This window comes from Arachis ipaensis, chromosome B7 (genome assembly GCF_059453495.1).
Source record: "Arachis ipaensis isolate K30076 ecotype BB chromosome B7, ASM5945349v1, whole genome shotgun sequence".
Lineage (NCBI taxonomy): Eukaryota > Viridiplantae > Streptophyta > Magnoliopsida > Fabales > Fabaceae > Arachis > Arachis ipaensis.
In genome coordinates this window covers 81,074,460-81,095,233 of record NC_142442.1, presented here as the reverse complement: position 1 = coordinate 81,095,233, position 20,774 = coordinate 81,074,460, and the positions used below count along the sequence as shown (strand labels likewise).

At 36.6% G+C, this 20,774-nt stretch overlaps 1 non-coding gene across 1 annotated transcript; it reads right to left on the bottom strand.

The window, feature by feature from the left end:
- Nucleotides 1–935: 935 nt before the first annotated feature.
- Nucleotides 936–1,039, bottom strand: LOC148553130 (small nucleolar RNA R71). Its single transcript, XR_015892605.1, has one exon. It is a non-coding gene; the product is annotated as a small nucleolar RNA R71 (small nucleolar RNA).
- Nucleotides 1,040–20,774: the final 19,735 nt, after the last annotated feature.

Below are 20,774 nucleotides of genomic sequence, written 5' to 3'. Positions count from 1 at the left end.
TTGCCGGAAGGAATTTTGCCGATCGTGCAATTTCCTAAATCGTAGCATAACTAGTTTATGTGCATCAAGTTTATGGCGCCGTTGCCGGGGATTGGTTTTTGATTGACAATTCTCAAATTGGAAGCTAACTAGATTGAGCAATTTTCTCTTGCTTTGTTAATTCTGTCCAAGATACTTGTTGAATTTTAATTTCTGCACTTGGTTACATGCTTTCCTTCTTTATGCCTTTAAATTCATGCAACTAACTCACTGACTCACTAACTGTTTGAATTAATTCCTCAATTGAGTTAACCATACTCTTCCATTAACCAAGAGTATTTCACTTGTTTGTGTTTGAGCTGTGTTCTTGTATGACAGGTAGGAGAGGAGAGACATCAACTCCTCCATATACCGAACCAGAGAGGACCCTTCATAGACTTAGAAGGGAAGCAAGAGGGAAGAGAGTAGTGGGAGAAGAGGAATCTGAAGGAGAATCTGAGGACAATTTTGAGGAAGCTTTAGATCTCAACATGGATAGAGAAGTTCACAACCATGAGAGAGCTGATGGAAACGATGCCATCCCTGAGAGGAGGGTTCTTAGTTCATACATAAACCCAACCTCTGGGAATTGTGGTAGTAGCATCCAGAAACCACCCATTCAGGCCAACAATTTTGAGCTCAAGCCACAACTAATATCACTTGTGGAAAATCATTGTTCCTTTGGAGGAAGTGCTAATGAAGACCCAAACCAACATCTCACAAAATTCCTGAGAATTTGTGACACTGTGAAGTCCAATGGAGTCCAGGAAGATGCCTATAAACTGCTTTTGTTCCCATTTTCACTTAGGGACAAAGCAGCTAAGTGGCTGGAATCATTCCCAAGGGGGAGTCTAACAACATGGGATGAGGTGGAAAGCAAGTTTCTGGCACGTTTCTACCCTCCACAAAAGGTCAATAGGCTTCGATCTGAGGTTCAGACTTTTAGACAACAAGATGGTGAAACTCTCTACGAGGCATGGGAGAGATTCAAGGACTTGACAAGGAAATGCCCACCAAACATGTTCCATGATTGGGTGCAACTGCACATCTTCTATGATGGGCTCTCTTATGAATCAAGGAAGGCTGTAGACCATTCATCAGGAGGTTCATTGAACAGGAAAAAGACTGTGGAAGAAGCCATTGAAGTGATCGAGACAGTGGCTGAGAATGAGTACTACTATGCATCAGAAAGGCACAACACTAAGGGAGTCATGGAGCTGAACCATGTTGATACAATTCTAGCCCAAAACAAGGTGTTTGTCAAGCAACTAGCAGAGCTTACCAGGCAAATAGAAACAAAGCAAGTGGCTGCAATACACACACAAGATCAAGAGGAAGTAGGCATTGAAGGAGGTGATTGGGATGAGGCTAACTATGTGGGAAACCAACAAAGGCAATCATATGATCCACATTCCAACACTTACAACCCAGGCTGGAGAAACCACCCAAACTTTGGGTGGGGAAACCAACAAACCCAACCACAAAACCACAAACCTTACAACCACAATCAACATAACAATTCCACATACCAAAACTCCAACCAAAGATCATACCAAGCCACACAAAACACTTACCCCCAACCATCATATCATGGCCAAAATAATCAACATACCCAACCTAATCCGAACCAACAATTTCAAGATCAATTAAACCGGATAGAAGGAATGCTTGCAACCATGAGCCAAGACATAATTGAATTGAAAGCTTTTAAGGAAGAAGTAAATTCTAACTTGCAAAACCAAGGAGCTGCCATCCAGAAGCTAGAAAATCAAATTTTGTATTTGACTAAGCAAGCCCCTGGGACAAGCGGTTCTCATGCTGCCAAGGCTATAGCAAGGGAAGAATGTAAGGCCATAACCCTCAGAAGTGGAAAGAATCTAAAGGAGATCTCAAGGGAAACCACAGAGGATGAAGCAAAGGAAAATGTGAAAGACAAAGAACAAGGACAATCTTTTACACCGTTTGCAACAAAAGAAAAAGAAAAAGAGGTCCTGAAGCCTTACACACCAAAAGCACCTTATCCTCAACGTTTGATGAAAAGTGAAAAGGATGGCCAATTCTCCAGGTTCTTGGAGATTTTCAAGAAGCTTCAAATCAACATTCCCTTTGCTGAGGCAATAGAGCAAATGCCACTCTATGCAAAATTCTTAAAAGAATTAATGACCAAGAAGAGAAGCTGGAGAAATGAGGAAACTGTGTTGTTAACTGAAGAATGCAGTGCCATCATTCAGCACAAATTGCCTCAGAAATTGAAGGACCCAGGCAGTTTCCAAATCCCCTGCATCATAGGAGAAGTCATGGTGGAGAAGGCCTTGTGTGACTTAGGGGCCAGCATCAATTTGATGTCGCTAACAATGATGAGAAGAATGAAGATTGAGGAAGCCAAACCAACAAGAATGGCCCTCCAATTGGCAGATCGAACTTTTAAATTCCCTCATGGGATAGTTGAGGATTTGTTGGTGAAAGTGGGAGAATTTATATTTCCTGCTGATTTTGTGGTGTTAGATATGGAGGAAGAAGCCAAAGCTTCAATAATTCTGGGAAGACCCTTCCTAGCTACTGCTGGAGCCATCATAGATGTACAAAAGGGTGAACTCACTCTTAGACTACATGATGAGAAATTGGTGTTTAATGTATTCAAGGCAATGAGCTATCCATCAGAATCACTAAGGGAATGCATGAGGGTTGATGTAGTGGACATTGCAGTACAAGAAACTTTCGAGGAAACAATAAAGGAAGTGGCAGAGGAGGAGTTCACCAAGGATATTGAAGTTAGTGATATCAAGGGTGCTGACACAACCATGCTAAGCATGCCAGAGAAAGTGAAAGAAGAAAAGGAAGCACCAAAACCTGAGCTCAAAGCATTGCCCCCTAATCTCAAGTATGCATACTTGGGTGGTGATGAGAGTCACCCTGTTATCATTAGCTCGGCCTTGAGCCAAGAACAGGAAGAAGAATTGATCAAGGTGCTGCAAACTCATCAAGATGCCATTGGATGGACCCTAGCTGATTTGAAGGGGATAAGTTCATCCATATGCATGCATAAAATCTTGTTAGAAGAGGATGCTAGACCCTCCATTCAAGCTCAGAGAAGATTGAATCCCGTCATGAAAGAAGTGGTACAAAAGGAAGTCAGGAAGTTATGGCAGGCAGGGGTAATCTACCCCATTTCTGATAGCCCATGGGTTAGTCCCATCCATGTAGTTCCCAAGAAAGGTGGCATAACTGTGGTGCCAAATGAGAAGAACGAACTCATACCCACAAGAACCGTTACTGGGTGGAGGATGTGCATAGACTACAGGAAGCTCAATGAAGCCACCAGAAAAGATCATTTCCCACTCCCATTCATGGATCAGATGCTTGAAAGGCTTGCCGGACATGCTTACTATTGCTTCTTGGATGGATATTCAGGCTACAACCAAATAGTAGTTGATCCTAGTGATCAAGAGAAAACATCATTTGTTTGTCCATATGGAGTTTTTGCTTATAGACGCATGCCCTTTGGATTGTGCAATGCACCTGCCACTTTCCAAAGATGCATGTTGTCCATCTTTTCGGACATGATTGAAAAATTTATTGAGGTCTTCATGGACGATTTTTCTGTGTTTGGGGATTCTTTTCCCAGCTGCCTACACCACCTTGCCTTGGTGCTTAAGAGGTGCCAAGAGACTAACCTAGTATTAAACTGGGAAAAGTGTCATTTCATGGTCACAGAAGGAATAGTCCTTGGCCACAAAATCTCTAATAGAGGCATGGAGGTGGACAGAGCTAAGGTGGAAATCATTGAAAAACTACCTCCACCAAGTAATGTCAAGGCGGTTAGGAGCTTTTTGGGACACGCTGGTTTTTACAGAAGGTTTATTAGAGACTTTTCTAAAATAGCCAAACCTTTGAGTAACTTGCTTGTCTCTGATACACCCTTTGTATTTGATAAAAATTGCATGCTAGCCTATGAACTTTTGAAGCAAAAACTTTCCTCTGCACCTATCATTGCCCCACCTGATTGGAACTTACCTTTTGAACTGATGTGTGATGCATCAGACCTTGCTATTGGGGCAGTGTTAGGACAAAGGAAAGACAATTTGGTACATGTGATTTATTATGCCAGTAAAGTCTTGAATGCTAACCAAAGGAATTACACAACCACTGAAAAAGAACTCTTGGCAATAGTCTTTGCATTTGAAAAATTTAGATCTTATCTCATTGGATCTAAAGTCATTGTCTTCACTGATCATTCAGCTTTAAAATATTTACTTGCTAAACAAGAATCTAAACCGAGACTTATTAGATGGGTTCTTTTGTTGCAGGAATTTGACATTGAAATCAAAGACAAGAAGGGTGTAGAGAACAAGGTGGCAGATCATTTATCAAGGATACCATGTGAAGAAGGAAGCACACAAAGCACACATGTAAATGAGTGCTTCCCTGATGAACAACTCATGGTAATTCACAAAGCACCCTGGTTTGCAGACATAGCAAACTTCAAGGCCACTGGGAGTTTACCTTTGGAATTTAACAAACATCAAAGGAAGAAATTGGTAAATGATGCCAAATACTTCATCTGGGACGAACCATACTTGTTCAAAAAATGTTCCGATGGCATACTCAGAAGATGCATATCCGAGGAAGAAGGAAGGGAAGTTTTATGGGACTGCCATGGCTCCACTTATGGAGGGCACTTTGCAGGAGAAAGAACAGCAGCTAAGGTGTTGCAGTGTGGTTTATATTGGCCCACTATCTTCAAAGATGCAAAAGAATTAGTGAAGCACTGCCATGAATGCCAGAAAGCTGGGAACCTGCCAAGAAGAAATGAAATGCCACAACAATTCATTCTGGAACTTGAATTGTTTGATGTATGGGGGATAGATTTCATGGGACCATTTCCCTCCTCATACTCAAATAATTACATTCTTGTGGCAGTAGACTATGTCTCTAAATGGGTTGAAGCAATAGCAACTCCAACCAATGATAATAAGGTAGTCATGAACTTCCTCAAAAAACACATTTTTTGCCGTTTTGGGGTTCCAAGAGCAATCATCAGTGATGGAGGAAGCCACTTCTGCAACAAACCATTAGAGGCATTGCTCCTAAAATATGGAGTCAAACACAGGGTAGCCACACCATACCATCCACAGACAAGTGGGCAAGCCGAAATATCTAACAGAGAACTCAAAAGAATCCTGGAAAAAACTGTGGGAACTTCAAGGAAGGACTGGTCGCTTAAGCTAGATGATGCTCTTTGGGCATACAGGACAGCTTTCAAAACACCAATTGGAATGTCTCCTTACCAACTAGTATATGGAAAAGCTTGCCATCTGCCACTGGAGTTGGAGCACAAGGCATACTGGGCCTTGAAACTTCTGAACTTGGACAACAAAGCCGCTGGAGAAAGAAGGATGTTGCAAATTCAAGAGTTGGAAGAATTCAGAGCGGAAGCTTATGAGAATGCCAAAATTTACAAAGAAAGAGCAAAGAAGAAGCATGGCAGCAACATAGCCCCAAGGAAATTTGAAGAAGGGCAAAAAGTATTGCTCTACAATTCTAGGCTGAAGCTATTTCCAGGGAAGCTAAAATCAAGGTGGTCTGGACCATTCCTTGTCACCAAGGTCTCCAATTATGGACAAGTAGAAATCATGGAAGAAAAGTCACAACGAACCTTCATTGTTAACGGTCAAAGACTCAAACATTACTTGGGAGATGTGGAGGAGAAGGACAAAGTTAAATATCACCTCAACTGAGGAAGCTGACCGTCAAGCTAATGACGTTAAAGAAGCGCTTGTTGGGAGGCAACCCAACCTGAGGTAATACCTTGTTGCTATTTCTTTTATTTGTTTTAATAAAAAGGGTGAAGTAGTTTCTGTGCATTGCAAAGAATTAAGTTTGGTGTTTCACACCAAACAATGAATTCATGGATCAATAATTCAAAGGGGAATGTGTGACTCTAAGTTTGGTGTTCCACCATAAAGATCAACTGAACACAACAACCTTCGAATTATATGAAAGGAACAACTATTCTAAGCAGTCACAGAAATGCTTAAAACCCTTAGTAGCAACATCATTCCAAGATAACTCAAGGATTCAAAAGAACAGAGAAGTAAGTGGGAGATTAAGTTTGGTGTTCACACACCAACCTAAGAATCCGTTACTTACCCACACATAGTTGAGCTAACCACTCAAGTGCTTGAGAAGCAAGCAACTTCATTACTCTTTGCAGGAAAGGAAACAAGAACCTTAAAGCATGAAGCAACATTTAGGAAGAAGAAGGAGAAATCAAATTGTTTCCTGACAACAAAGAGAAAACAAGGAATTTCATAAGGTGGTATTGTTCCTTGATAATTCTTTAAAAAGGGCAAACAAAAGCATGCGTGTTCTGGTTTAAACTGTAAATGTTGAATCTTTCTGGAATGTGTAGTTTTTTTTTTTATGTGTGTTTGTTAATTGCTTTGAATAAAGTGAATGCCTGGATGTTTGGATATGACTTCACCTTCTTAAACATGTGCGTGCCATGCTTGTTCTGTTTCCAAAAATAAAAGAAAAAGTTTGAACAAAAGTAACTTGGCTAAATTAGTAACAAATCAAGTAGAATTAAGTGGTGGTATGCATGCTTGATTGTTTAGTCAGATCACTGGAATTAGAGTGTAGAATTATCATTTTTTTTAGAAAGTGAAAATTGTCTATGGATCTTGATGAATAAATGTCTTTGGCCATGAAAAAGAAAGAAAAAGAAAAAGAAAAAGCCACGGAAAAAGGCAACCAAAAAGCAAAAAAATTAAGAAAATAAGCTAGGTACCAATGGTTTGAACTTCTGAGACAAATGCCTGTGGTGTTTATGTATTAAGGATATGCTTGGATGAATAGGTTCTGAGGAGTGTTTCAACACTTGGTAACTTGGGTTAACTAACCCGGGATTATCAACCAAAAGTCCATTATCAAGAGCAACCTAAATACAAAACATTTAGTCACACAAAGAGGTGCTGGGCACCAATGTCTCAAGAAGAAATGTGAACTAAAATGCCTAAAGTGGATATGTGTAGTGCACTGATAAGAAAAGGAAAATGCCAAAGGCTTGTGCAACACATGACACTAAGCAAACAAGGAGCAAAGGAGCTCTAAGAAAAAGAAAAGAAAACAAAGAAGAGAAAAGTGCCAAAGACATAAGAATAACAAGAGGCCATAGCAATGTTTGATGGATGCAATGAAAAAGTGATAATCCTACCTGATAAGTATGAAAAAGTGATGCTGCAACTTTCTGCATAAAACCCTTCTGATGAACTTCAAATGCTTGCTAATATAGCCAATGTAATTGCTTTCTGTTTCATACTTTCTTCTCAAATAACTCAGGACTTGCTTAGGGACAAGCAAGTATTAAGTTTGGTGTTGTGATGCCAAGGCATCATAGGCTAGTTTCACTAGCATTTTTCTGTTAGTTTTAGTTGTTTTATGCATTTTCTTGAGCTTAAAGTAACCAAAAATGGTTAAATGAAGAACAAAGCAATGAACCATCCAAACAATATGATTTTGATGCAAATTCCATGAGTTTTAGTTATATTACTTAAATGCTATGAATGGAAGATTTCTCATGAAATTTTGTAAGACTTTGATGCAATTGTTTGGATGATTTCAGGGAAGAAGAGGCTAAGCAAGGAAGCAACAAAATCAATAAAGGAAGCTTGAATATCACATGTGGAGTTTAAGTTCCAGTTTAAGCCTAAACTGGAGCTTAAACGCCAAAATCATGAAGGATAAGAAATGCTGGGATTGAAGTTTAACCTCCAGTTTGACCTCAAACTGGAGGTTAAACGCCAGAATGAAAAGCCTCACTTAAGGAGCATTCCACGTTTAACCTCCAGTTTGACCTCAAACTGGAGGTTAAACGCCAGAATGAGTATGCCACCCAGGGAGGAGTTCCACGTTTAACCTCCAGTTTGACCTCAAACTGGAGGTTAAACGCCAGAACCAGGAAGAGTACCAGGGAGCCATTCCACGTTTAAGCTCCAGTTTGACCTCAAACTGGAGCTTAAACGTGTTCGACAGCTTTTCTACTCCAGGGTTGCTCTCTCCATTTCCACGTTTAACCTCCAGTTTGACCTCAAACTGGAGGTTAAACGTGTTCGACACCTCCAGGGCTACCATTCTAAGCTTCCACGTTTAACCTCCAGTTTGACCTCAAACTGGAGGTTAAACGTGTTCGACCTCCAGTATGCCTCCACCCTTTTCCACGTTTAACCTCCAGTTTGACCTCAAACTGGAGGTTAAACGTGTTCGACCTCCAGGGCTGCCCTTCCTATCTCCACGTTTAAGCTTCAGTTTAACCTTAAACTGAAGCTTAAACGTGTTCGACTACATGACTCTCCAGGGCTACCTTCTTCCATTTCCACGTTTAAGCTTCAGTTTAACCTTAAACTGAAGCTTAAACGTGCTTCTACAAAAGGCCTCACTGGAAGTGTCTGGCGTTTAAGCTGCAGTTTAAGCTTAAACTACAACTTAAACGCCACTCTTGGAAAAGGTTTCTGGGCCAAAAATATTGTGATTTAAGTTAGTCTTTGAGCACAAAGATTAACTTAAACTTACTTTGGTATGAAACCCAATTGAATATCATGGTTTATGGGATTGGGCCTGAAGGATTGATGAGTTTGAAATCTCAATTTATTGAGTCATGTGTCATTATTTGATTATCACTAAGTTGGCTCAATAAATGTTACAGGATTTGGATCAACAACCTCATCAAGATTATGGATCATAAACCCAAGGCAAAAGGAAAGCAAGGAGAGGCCTCAAAGCCCAAGAAGCACAACTGAAGCTCAATATAGAAAGTGTATAAATAGGATAGAAGTTAAGTTAGAGGGGACTTTTTCTTTCACTTTTAGCTAGTTTTCCTTTTCTTTGTAATTGAATTCAGAGCTATGATTCACTAAACCCCCTTTCATTGGGTTAGGGAGCTCTATTGTAATTCAATGAATCAATAATAGTTTATCTTCTTCTTCAATCTTTTCTCTTGAATTTTGTTAGAAAGCTTCTCGATCTAATTCCATTGAGTAGTTGTCTTGGGAAAGAAACTACCCATACTTGGAATCCTTCGGAGCCTTGGGAAAGGAATGGAGGATTCATGCTAGAGAAGCTTTCTCACAGTGAATTGGATTGGGGTTTGGATGGATATTGTGACATGTAATCCTACCAAATTGTGGTTCATGCAATTGTGTGGTATAATCAGTGATCAAGCATCATCTCTTCTTATGAACATTTAAACCAAGGGATTGGGAATTTGTTTGTTTTTAGAGAGAATTGGTAAGCCAAGGGATTGGGATCCAATCATATAAGATTGCCAAGCAAAATTCAATGAATGCATTGGTTGAGGAAGAGATATACATGTTTTGATTCGGAGATTTCAATATCTCCTAAACCCAATGAATCCCCCATTTCTGATTTCCACTTTCTCTTTACATTCTGCAACTCAATTCATGCAACACCCCCATTCCCTTTTAATTTCAGCAATTTAGTTTCTGCTCTTTAATTCATTGCAATTTAAGATTCCGCCATTTTAATTTCTTGTCATTTACTTTTCCCGCCAACTTTACATTCTGCAAATTCTCATCTCAATCTTGATTCCGCTCAACTAGAACACACTTCTAATCCGAATTGCTCACTCAACCAATCCTTGTGGGATTCGACCTCACTCTATTGTGAGTTTTTACTTGACGATAACCGGTGCACTTGCCGGAAGGAATTTTGCCGATCGTGCAATTTCCTAAATCGTAGCATAACTAGTTTATGTGCATCAAGTTTATGTGTGTGTGTTGTCAAGGTTATATATATCCATATATATGTATTAAAGCCATGTTTTTGGCTTTTCCTATCTTTACTATGTATATATATAATGAGGTGATTGCTCTCATACCCCAACATTTGTGCTAAAACTCATACCCTGTATATGTGGACCAATATAATATAGACATGTGGCATCATTAATCCTAATCAATTAATAATTAAATAATTTTAAAATCTTAAAATTTAATGTATTTTAAAAGTATATTAAATATTATTTGTATACAAATACAAATACGTATATACTTTAATCATATATGATTAACTATGGTTAAATATTTTTGTTAATTAAAATTAAAATAAAATTAAAATAAATAATCCTCATCACGCTATCTGCAACTACTTGTAGTTGTGACCAACACTCAATGGGGTTATTCTATCTCTTCTTCTCCTTCTCCTAATTTCTATAGTCTCCACCGTCCCTGTGAATTTCTGTCAGTTTTTGTTTCCATTCATTCTAAGTTTCACTTAATTTGGGAATTTTATCCAAAATCAGGGCTGAACAAAACACCTCTCCCCTTTCCCATCAGTCTTCTCTTCCTACCAAAACACCCACTGGCTGAACACTCAACCCTTCATATCTGAACCTCTCCACCATCGCCGTTCACCGCCGCTCACCGACACTGCCAGATCCCTTCTATCTCACAGGCGTTCATCTATCTCCATCTCCATCACCCATCGTTAGCCTCCGTGACCACGATTACAGCGCCCCCTCTTTCCGCCTCCAACAGCAGTGTTGCCCCTGTCTCTCACGTTCTGAGCCTCCGTGACTCCTGTGTTCGCCGCCTCTGATCCACCAGCGTAGCGGCGTTCTCCATCACCGCACCCCTGACATTAGGTTAGGTATTCATCCTCTGTTTAAATAATAAATTTCATTTTTTTGGTTATGGGATTGTTTCGATGCTTGCATGTTCAAACGGTGAATTTCATTTTTATTGATTTCTTTATGAAACAAATTTGCTGCCATGGATACAATTTTTCGAGCTGTATATCTACTATATAGATTGATCAATTAGATTAATTGCACTATATGTTATGATTGATTCTGGAATCTGAAGTAATTAATCACGAATTATGTTTTTAGTTGTTGAGCCAATATAAGTTCACTGTTTAATCATAAAATTGCTATTTGGAGTCTTCTTTAATTATCACCCCAAATTATAGAAGAAACAATAAATGATTGGTTGTGTGTATACCAATTCTATGAAGAGCATTTGTATTTGTCAAACAGGTTGCTGATTACTTTTTGTTCCTTGAAGTAGTCTTCGTATTTCTCATCCATTCATATTTTAAGATTTTAGTTAACAATGAGAATTAAAACATTATTCACAATAAATTATTATCAATTTAACAGATTAAAGTTTTAGAAAGAAAAGAATGAAGAAAAGGAAGACAAGAAAAATTTAAAAAGAGCGAATTTAATATTTAATTTTCTCTTGAATGCAGCTGAGTTATGTTTAAAGTTTTGGAATTCGACCTATCATGAAGCTCGGTTAAGCTTTTTTTTTAATTTTTGTTTGGAGTTTCGGAACTTAACAAATCATGGCTGTCTAGTTTAATTTATTTTTTTTTTGTGTTTGAAGGCAGTTTCATCATTTCTATTTTTAATTTGTTTTTCTTGTCTAATTTAGTTTGGTTGTGTTTGTCTTTCTTCTCTCATGTCTATAGGTATTTAAAAAGTTTCATGTTCATTTTAAGTGGTATGTCTTTTCTGATTATCATGAGTTGTGCAGAGATGTTATTGGTTTCAATTCATCACATTTTCATTGCCAATCTACAAATTACACCCAAATAAAAAGGAGAGAGTTAGCTGGTTTCACTTTTAGTCGCCCAAAATTGTCTCATTTTTGTGAATTAGCCTGTATGTAAAATGGAAGAAGCTGGAGAAAGAGAAGAGGTTGGGGATCAACTATTTTTTTGTAACGTATTTAAATGAGCAATATTTGAAGTTATTTACTTTTAAAACTAATTAGTAACGTATTATTTATTTATTGTCATCATTATTATTAAGCACAATGGTAAAGTAAAATATTATCTTATTTAAGAATTTTTTTAAATAAGGTTGGAAAGTTAAATTGTATATTATTTACTTGAATAATAATGCTAATAGTCAACAAATATTTTTAATATACGTGTAATTACTAATAAATATTTTTTATGTATTTATATTATTTTTTATATTTAATAAAAGAAATTGTCACATAATCTCACCAGTATTACTTTTTTGAAATCATTCTTTTAAAAAAATATTCTAGAAACAAATAAATGATTTATGTTTTAAAATTTGAATTGAACTTGATTACTATTATATTAATTACTGTCATCATTCAAGTATAAAAACAATAAGTTAAATTAATGTAGTAACGTATTAATAATCATACAAATAAATAATCATTATTTAACATTTATTCTCACCATTCAAGTATAAATTAGTAACGTATTAATAATTTATTAAGATATGCCTAAAGACAATAAATTAAATTATAGTATCTTTAAATGAAAATACCGAAATAGTTTTTTTCCAAAATCAAAAAATTATAACGACACTAATTTGGGGCATAAAAACAATGGCTTCAATTGTATTATGCCACTAAATATGCATAGATCATAACTTGAAAAAAGTGTGGGTAAATTTAAAAAATTTTAATATTTACATGCTTATCTAACTCATCATAAAATTGAATTTGTACACATATTAAAAAATCATTAATTCAATTGAATGCATTCATGCATGAATCCATCATGATTTTAAGTCATTAATTGAATTGAATTCATTCAAGGCATAAATCCATCATGAAATTAAAATGTACATGTATTAATAAGTCATGACTGATGAAAAGTAATACTCAAATTAAGCATTTAGTTTTTGAAAAAATATTTATTAAAACCTTGTAAAATATAAAAGTAAGGAAACTTGTATCTCAAATTCCAAAAACGGATATTAAAAACTACATATAAGGATCTCAACAATTCTACCACATTGTTCCAAAAAAAAAATTAAACTCAAATAAAATTACTTTTTAACTAAATTCTTATTTTTCTCTTCAATCTTCTTGTAGTTCTTTTCTGCAGCTTTCAAAATGACTCCTTGTTTTGTATTGTATGGTTTAATAACCAAATCAAGAGCAATGTGCATTCTTGTTGTGTCGTCAATCTAAAATTGAAATAAAAAATAATAAGTAACAAATCATGAATTTAAAACTAAGTAATAATTATTAAATAATATTAAAGTGTGCGTACCTTGATGGAATAATTGTCATTTTTAGCACAATCTTTCATTCAAGTTGCTACCCAAATTTCACAATCATTACTATTTTAATAGTGTAGAAAAAAAATACATATAAAAAAGTATACTACATATTATTAAGAGAAATAAAATAGAGATAAGATTAGATCATTACGAGCCAATTTTTTGTTCTCCTGTTTCTATATGCTTTGGATCAGCGAAACGAGAAACTTTAGGCCTAACAGTGATTTCAAGATCATAAAATGAGTCATCTTGAAGCATCTCTTCAATGTACATAGCCTGTTAATTGGTTAAGTTAAATTAGTTAAACACTACTCCTATACAAAAACTTACATATGAATCATAGATGTTAACGTTATAGATTTAAATAATTACCAGCTTCCTAATATTAAAATCTTTTTTTCTCCATTTTTTCATAGTTTGGCTTAGAGTCCAACCAAATTATCTGACATTCGTGCATATCGAACACAACAAGATACCAATGGATGTTGTCTTCATTGACAGGCACAAATATCTAAATATAAAATCAAATTAAATAAATTTTAATAAAAGTAAGTATTGAATATTGAGGTTATATTTAGTTTAAGTTAAAGTATTTTTACCTTATGAAGAATTTCTACCTTTTTCATAAAAGATTTTTGATACTGTACTATCATTTTGGAAGGAGGATTTTTTTCTATGAGTGCAAGTTTCTAAAGAAATGTAAAAATATACATTAACGATATAGGAGTATAATATATAAGAATAAAATAAGTTAATTACATGTAATTAGTAATTAATAATTAATTACTTACAGAAAATACAATAGACATATACCAATGTTTTAGACACCCCAAATCTGACCTTTCCTCATTAGTTAGCATATGAGCATACACACATAGTATCTAAATACAAAAAAATCATATTCAATTGGTTCATTTTTTTTAGACAATAAAACATGAAAATTAATATAATTATATTTATCTTTTTAAAAAAAATGATAATTAAGAAAAAAATACTTACATCTTCATCAATCCATCCCTTGGGAATTAAGTTGAAAAAACTGTCCCTATTTGCATCAAACTTGGAACCTCTTGCTAAAATTTCATGTCTGTTATAATTTTTTTTTGCAATTAAAAAATGTAATTATTTAAATTCTTATATATAATGTTACAAAACAGTAAAAAAAATGTAAATTATATATCATATTTACCTATTAATTTCATCTTCTTTGTCAGATTCAAATATATATGTAGCCACTTGTATGTCTGTTTCATCTAATTCTATTCCAGTAGGTGGTCTAAATACAACCGGAAGCCACTGTAATTGAACCAATACATAAATATAAATTAGGAAATTCTTGTAACACTAAAATTTTTGAATGCAAACAAATTTAAAATCTTTAAAAGATTCACTTAAAAAAAAGAACAAAAAATTGTAACTTACAAATGGTGCTTCAATTCCAGAATCGTTCTGGCGCAAACTTAAATTGGGCAAAGTGTTATGGTTGATGGAATATCCAGTTAGAAAACCCTTACCCAAAAAAGACTTTAGAATTTCAGTTGGTGATGATTTTGGAGAATAGAGTTTTTTTCCAATTAAACCTTTGCATGGTAATTCTTTTTTACGCCCAGCATTAACATTAGTCTTCTTGGCTATTGTTTTGGTACTTTTGTCTACGGGAGACTTGAGTTTTCCCATAATAGCATCGGTTAGTGGTGTGCTGGGAATATAGGATGCAAAGGGAGGAGGATATGGAGGCATATGCATGTGAATCGAAGGGGATGTACATGGAGGTGAGGTTTGAGTAAATTCTGGAAAAGGACCATAAAAATTTGGCGGTATAGGGTGGAAGAAAGGCATTATGGGTTGATGTAAACCAGTAGAAAAATTTGGTTAGTTGATAGAATACATCTTTTGAAGATTATTAACAGTTTCTTCTATTTGCTTGAGTTGTATATTCATTTCTTCATATTTTTTATTGTTGACCTATTAAAGACATGAAATTATTTTAAAATAGGTTATTATTCTTTCAAAATACCATTTTTAAGTGACGAACTTCACCTCTGGTGCTTTGATTTCTTCTTCTTTCATGATTGAGCTTTCTTTGTGCTCAAATAATATTGTGTTATCGTGACTGTATGAAAAAGAAAAAAAAATCATAAGATACATAATTAGTTATATTAGTACTTAATATTTTTTTAAAAAAAATACATTATTACAAAAGAAGATTATGTAAAAAATCTGGAAGATATTTTAATAGGATCGATTTGGACATCAATTTTAGTTCGTTTGGACATAGCTTTGCTAACTCCATCTCCATCCATGGATTCTTGTAAATGAAAAGAATGAATTGATTTGAAAAATTATGTGTATTAGTAAGATGTAATCAACTAATTCTATTAATTTTATAGTGTAGTTTAGTGCATATTTTCAAAAGGCCATTTCCATTTTTATTTTAGGTAAGTTAATTGATTTTAGTCCATTACACGTTACTGATTAGAACTTTCTATATTTATTTTGAAAGTTTTTCAATTTGACCTATTATAAACATAATTACATATAATTTGTGAGTTTCCTATTTTGTGGATTCGTACGTTAATAAATTTTCACTTTATATTAAAAATATATGATCTATTTTTTAATATTATTATATTTTTTAAATCAATTATAAAAATTTTAAATATTATTTTAATTAATTTTTCTGAAAGAATTAAATAAATTTTTAAATATTTTAAAATATAATATTTAAAGATTAATATTAATTATTAGAATTATATATAAGATTATTTAACATAAAGTATTTACTTAACATACGCTGTTTATGGGTTTAGATCTAGAGTTTAGAATTTAGAGTTTAAGGTTTAGAAGTTTGATATTAGGGTTTATGATTTATAATTTAATAATTAGAGTTCGAGTTTTAAGTTCAAGTCATCTAAGTTTACTAGTTGATGTAATTCAAACTGAGGTTTACGGTTTATGGTTTAGAAGTTAGAGTTTAGGGTATAGAATCTATGGTTTAGGGTTTAGACTTAGGAGTTTAGAGTTTAAGGTTTAAACCGTTTTAATCACTGATTTACTGGTTTACTGCTTCAACTGGTTCAACCGTAATTTAAGCGAAAAAATCAAAGTTGCGAAAACCGGACTGGTCATAGAACTAAAGTGATAAAGGGAGGAAATAAGTGAAAATAAAGAAGAGCACAAAGAAGATGTTGATGAAGAACGGCGAAGATTGAAGTACTCATGGCCGACGACGGCGTGGACAGGGGCGGGCTTCACGGCGAGCACAGAGTAGCGGCGGCTGTTTGCTCTAATAGGGTTAGGGATTTTGCCATTTTAGTAAATACGGAGAGTGAGATAGAAGGGAGAGGGGATTGGGGTCTTCTACGCATTTTTCTTTTCTTCTTTTTTTTTTTTTTTACCAAAACGATGCCTTATGCTGAAGAGGAGAACCGGAGCTTCAAAAAACTCGGTCGGTTTTTTTGCCGATTTTTTGCAGGCTAGTTTTAGACGTTAACTGGACCGGCCTACTGACCGGTTTCCAGTTAACCCGGTTGATCCAGCCGGTCCGGTCCGATTTTCAGAATCTTGGAAAAAACTGTTTTATAATAAGAAAATATAAATAAATTATAAATAAACATCCTAACATATAATTATAGTCTAATGTAAACCTTTAAATACATTACAAATTTAAAGCATTACATGAAATTTCATCAGCCAAAATCTTATAATCTTATAAAAGATGAGGACAAGTGAGGCTTCATTATAGAGTTAGGGCATGAGGGTGCCTTCTAAAGCACAGAGGTGTGGAGCGGTACGACAGAACAGCTGGTCGAGTTAGGGAGAGTGAGTAAGTGTTCAATGAAGGGGGAAGTGGATTAGGGTTCAGGACTTTACCGTTTTCCTTATTAATGAACAAAACGGGGCCATTTTGATGAAAAATTTGAAAATTGGCCGGATTTCGGTTCGGTTCGATCGGCCTATTTTTGGTCGGTTCGATGATCCAATAACAATTTTAAAAAATTTTTAATAATTAGAGTTAAGGTTTAGATTTTAGATATTATAGCTTAAGGTTTAGAAGCTAATAATTAGGGTTTGAGTTTTAAGTTCATATAATTCAAATCTACTAGTTCACGTAATTCAAATTTAAGCATATAGTAATAAGTTAAACCATTATTCACTTACTTGATTAGGGTTTAGTGTTGATAAATTGGCATTTATAGTAATATTTAGGTTATCCTATTTTAAATACATTTATGTTGTTAGAAACAAGAGACTGAGAGAGTAATCTGAAAGGTGTATTAGTCAGTGTACGCAAAAGTACAATATACAAGAGGTATTTATAGGTGCTAAATAAATCAGAGTAATAAAGGCATAGAATCCTATAATTAATATACAGATATACTACATAAATATAGAAGATACTAATTGATCCTAATTAATGCTAATGATTCTCTAACATCCCCCCTCAAACTCAAGTGGGAGCTAAGGATACCAACTTGAGTTTGGATAACAAAGTCCGGAAACGAGTCGGGTGATGAGCTTTCGTGAAGATATCAGCAGTCTGATCTAGTGTTCCAACAGCAATGAGACGAATAGCATCAATAAGGATACGTTGCCGAACAAAGTGACAATCAAGCTCAATGTGTTTGGTGCGTTCATGAAAGACATCATTATGGGCGATCTGAATAGCACTGCGATTATCACAAAAAACATCAGTAGGGGACGACTGAGGAGCACCCAAATCTTCGAGAAGCCAACGAACCGAGACAACTTCAGCAGTGGTGTCAGCGAGGGCACGGTACTCAGCTTCTGTGCTGGAGCGAGCAGTGAACGTTTGCTTCTTAGTACGCCAAGAAATGAGAGCGTCGCCAAGAAACAAACAGTAACCAGTAGTAGAACGACGATCAGTGGGATCACCAGCCCAATCAGCATCGGAGTAAGCCTGAAGAGATAAAGAGGAATGGGCAGAAAAATAAAGACCATGAAAGAGAGTGCCTTTGATGTAGCGAAGAATGCGCAGAACTGCCGCATAGTGAGTAGTACGAGGAGCTGACAAGAACTGGCTAAGTACATGAACCGGATAGGCGATGTCTGGACGGGTGACAGTCAAGTAGACCAGACCGCCAACTAACTGTCGATAGAGAGTCGGATTATCCAAAACAGTGCCATCCATAGGGGTAAATCGAACATTAGGCTCAAGAGGAGTAGACTCAGTGCGACTATCTGTAATCCCAGCACGAGCAAGAAGATCTGAAGCATACTTAGCCTGAGAGAGATAGATGCCATCATCGGTGGAGATGACCTCGAGACCAAGAAAATAGCTGAGAGAACCAAGATCTTTCATCTCAAAGGTACGGTGAAGTGAGGCCTTGAGAGCAGAGATACCATCAACATCATCCCCAGTGATTATCATGTCATCAACATACAAAAGTAGAAGAACAACTCCACGTTCGCTTTTACGAATGAAGAGCGCATGCTCATGAGGGCTAGAAGTAAAACCAAGACCGCATATGGTAGTGCTGAACTTGTCAAACCATTCACGAGGAGCTTGCTTAAGTCCATAAAGTGCCTTGCGAAGGAGACAAACCTTATCAGAAGGACAAGGATATCCCGGAGGTGGTTTCATATAGACTGTCTTTTTCAAATCCCCATTAAGAAATGCATTCTTCACATCCATCTGACTGAGAGACCATTTTTTAACCGCGGCAATGGCAAGAAGAGCTCGAACAGACGTAAGGCGAGCGACAGGGGCAAAAGTCTCTTCATAATCAATACCATACTCTTGCGTACAACCTTGAGCAACCAAGCGGGCCTTATAACGGTCAATAGAGCCATCAGAGCGAGTCTTGATCTTGTATACCCATCTACTGCCCACAATTTCCTGATCAGAAGGAGGATCAACCAGATCCCAAGTGTGTGCTTTTTCAAGTGCCTGTAATTCTTCTTGCATTGCTTGTTGCCAATTTGGGTTGGAGGAGGCTTCTCTGAATGTCTTAGGTTCATGTTGGTGAAGAATAGTAGAAAAGCAATGATAATCAAGAAGATGAGGAGGTGGATTCCTTACCCTAGAAGAACGAGCGGGAGGAGGAGGCATGACGGTAGGAGCAGGATCATCGTCCGGTCTGGAATCATCGGGAGATGGAGAAGGCGGAGGAACAGGAGGCTGTGGAGGGTCACTCGAGATAGAACCTGTAGAATCATCACTAGGAAAAAGATCAACATTGGGGTTAGTAAACAAAGGTGACTGAGTAGTAGGAATCGACTCAAAGGATGAGAACCGAGAAAACATGTGGTGCTCCCAAAAGACAACATGACGAGATATACGAATACGTTTAGAAAGAGGATCCCAACAACGATAACCCTTATGTTCAGTGCCATAACCAAGAAAACAACACATACGAGCCCGAGGTTCAAGTTTACTATGTTCATGAGGCTGAAGAAGAACAAAACATACACAACCGAAAACTCGAAGAGAACTGTAATCTGGGGGGGTATGATAAAGACGCTCAAAGGGAGTAACATTACCAAGAACAGAAGAAGGGAGTCTATTGATAACATGAACAGCAGTAAGAACAGCTTCACCCCAAGTACGCTCAGGGCACGAAGAGGAAAGGAGCATTGCACGGACGGAGTCAAGAATGTGACGGTGTTTGCGTTCAGCTCTACCATTTTGTTGAGACGTACCAGGACAAGAAAACTCAGACAGAGTACCCTGTTCTGCAAGAAAGGCTAAGAGTTTGGAATCACGGTATTCCATAGCATTATCACGTCGGAAAACCTTAATGGCTTTGGAAAACTGAGTTTTAATCATAGTAGCAAAGTTGATATAGATCTGAGGTAACTCATGGCGATTAGTCATCAAATAAACCCAAGTAAAACGGGAATAATCATCAATGAAAACAACAAAGTATCGAGCTCCGCCCATAGAGGCAGTGGGAGCGGGGCCCCAAACATCAGAGTGAATGAGATCAAAAGGAGAGCAAGCAAGGGATGAATTATTGTGAAAAGATAAAGCAGGTTGTTTGGCAGTTTGGCAAGAAATGCAGTCAAAAGATTCATTCGGAACCTGACCTAAAACACCCTGAGATACAAGAGGACGCAGTTTTCCTAAGGAGGTGTGGGCAAGACGTTGATGCCATAAGTGAAGGGTAGAGGGAGAAGAAGCAGCACAGAGATTTGGTACAGGAGGAATATGAAGACTTTCGAGTTCAAACAACCTTCCGACCTTACGTCCAGTCCCGATGATCTGTCCCGTCCGAGGATCCTGTACACGACAACCAGAAACAGAAAAGGTGACGTCAAAACCCAGATCAACAAGTTGACCAACAGAAATAAGATTGAAGTTTAATTTGGGAATGTAGTAAGTATCAGGAAGATTAAGAGATGACTGAGATATAGAACCCTTGTGTGTTGCATGCAAGAGGGAGCCATTTGCAGTATTGACAGAAGGTCCATTTGTAGTTGCAGACATAGACGAGAAAATATTACGCAACGGAGACATGTGATTAAAGCAACCCGAATCAAAGTACCATTTAGAAGTACCTGGAGGGCTCGATAAAGCAGCAGGGGTATTACCAGAAACAGAGAGAAGACGCTGTAGAAGAGATGCAATATCAGATAGAGAGACAGTGGTAGGTTCAGTAGTAGCAGCAACAGCAGAAGCAGGCGCAGGACGTGGTGGACGAGTAGGACAGGTAGTAAGCAA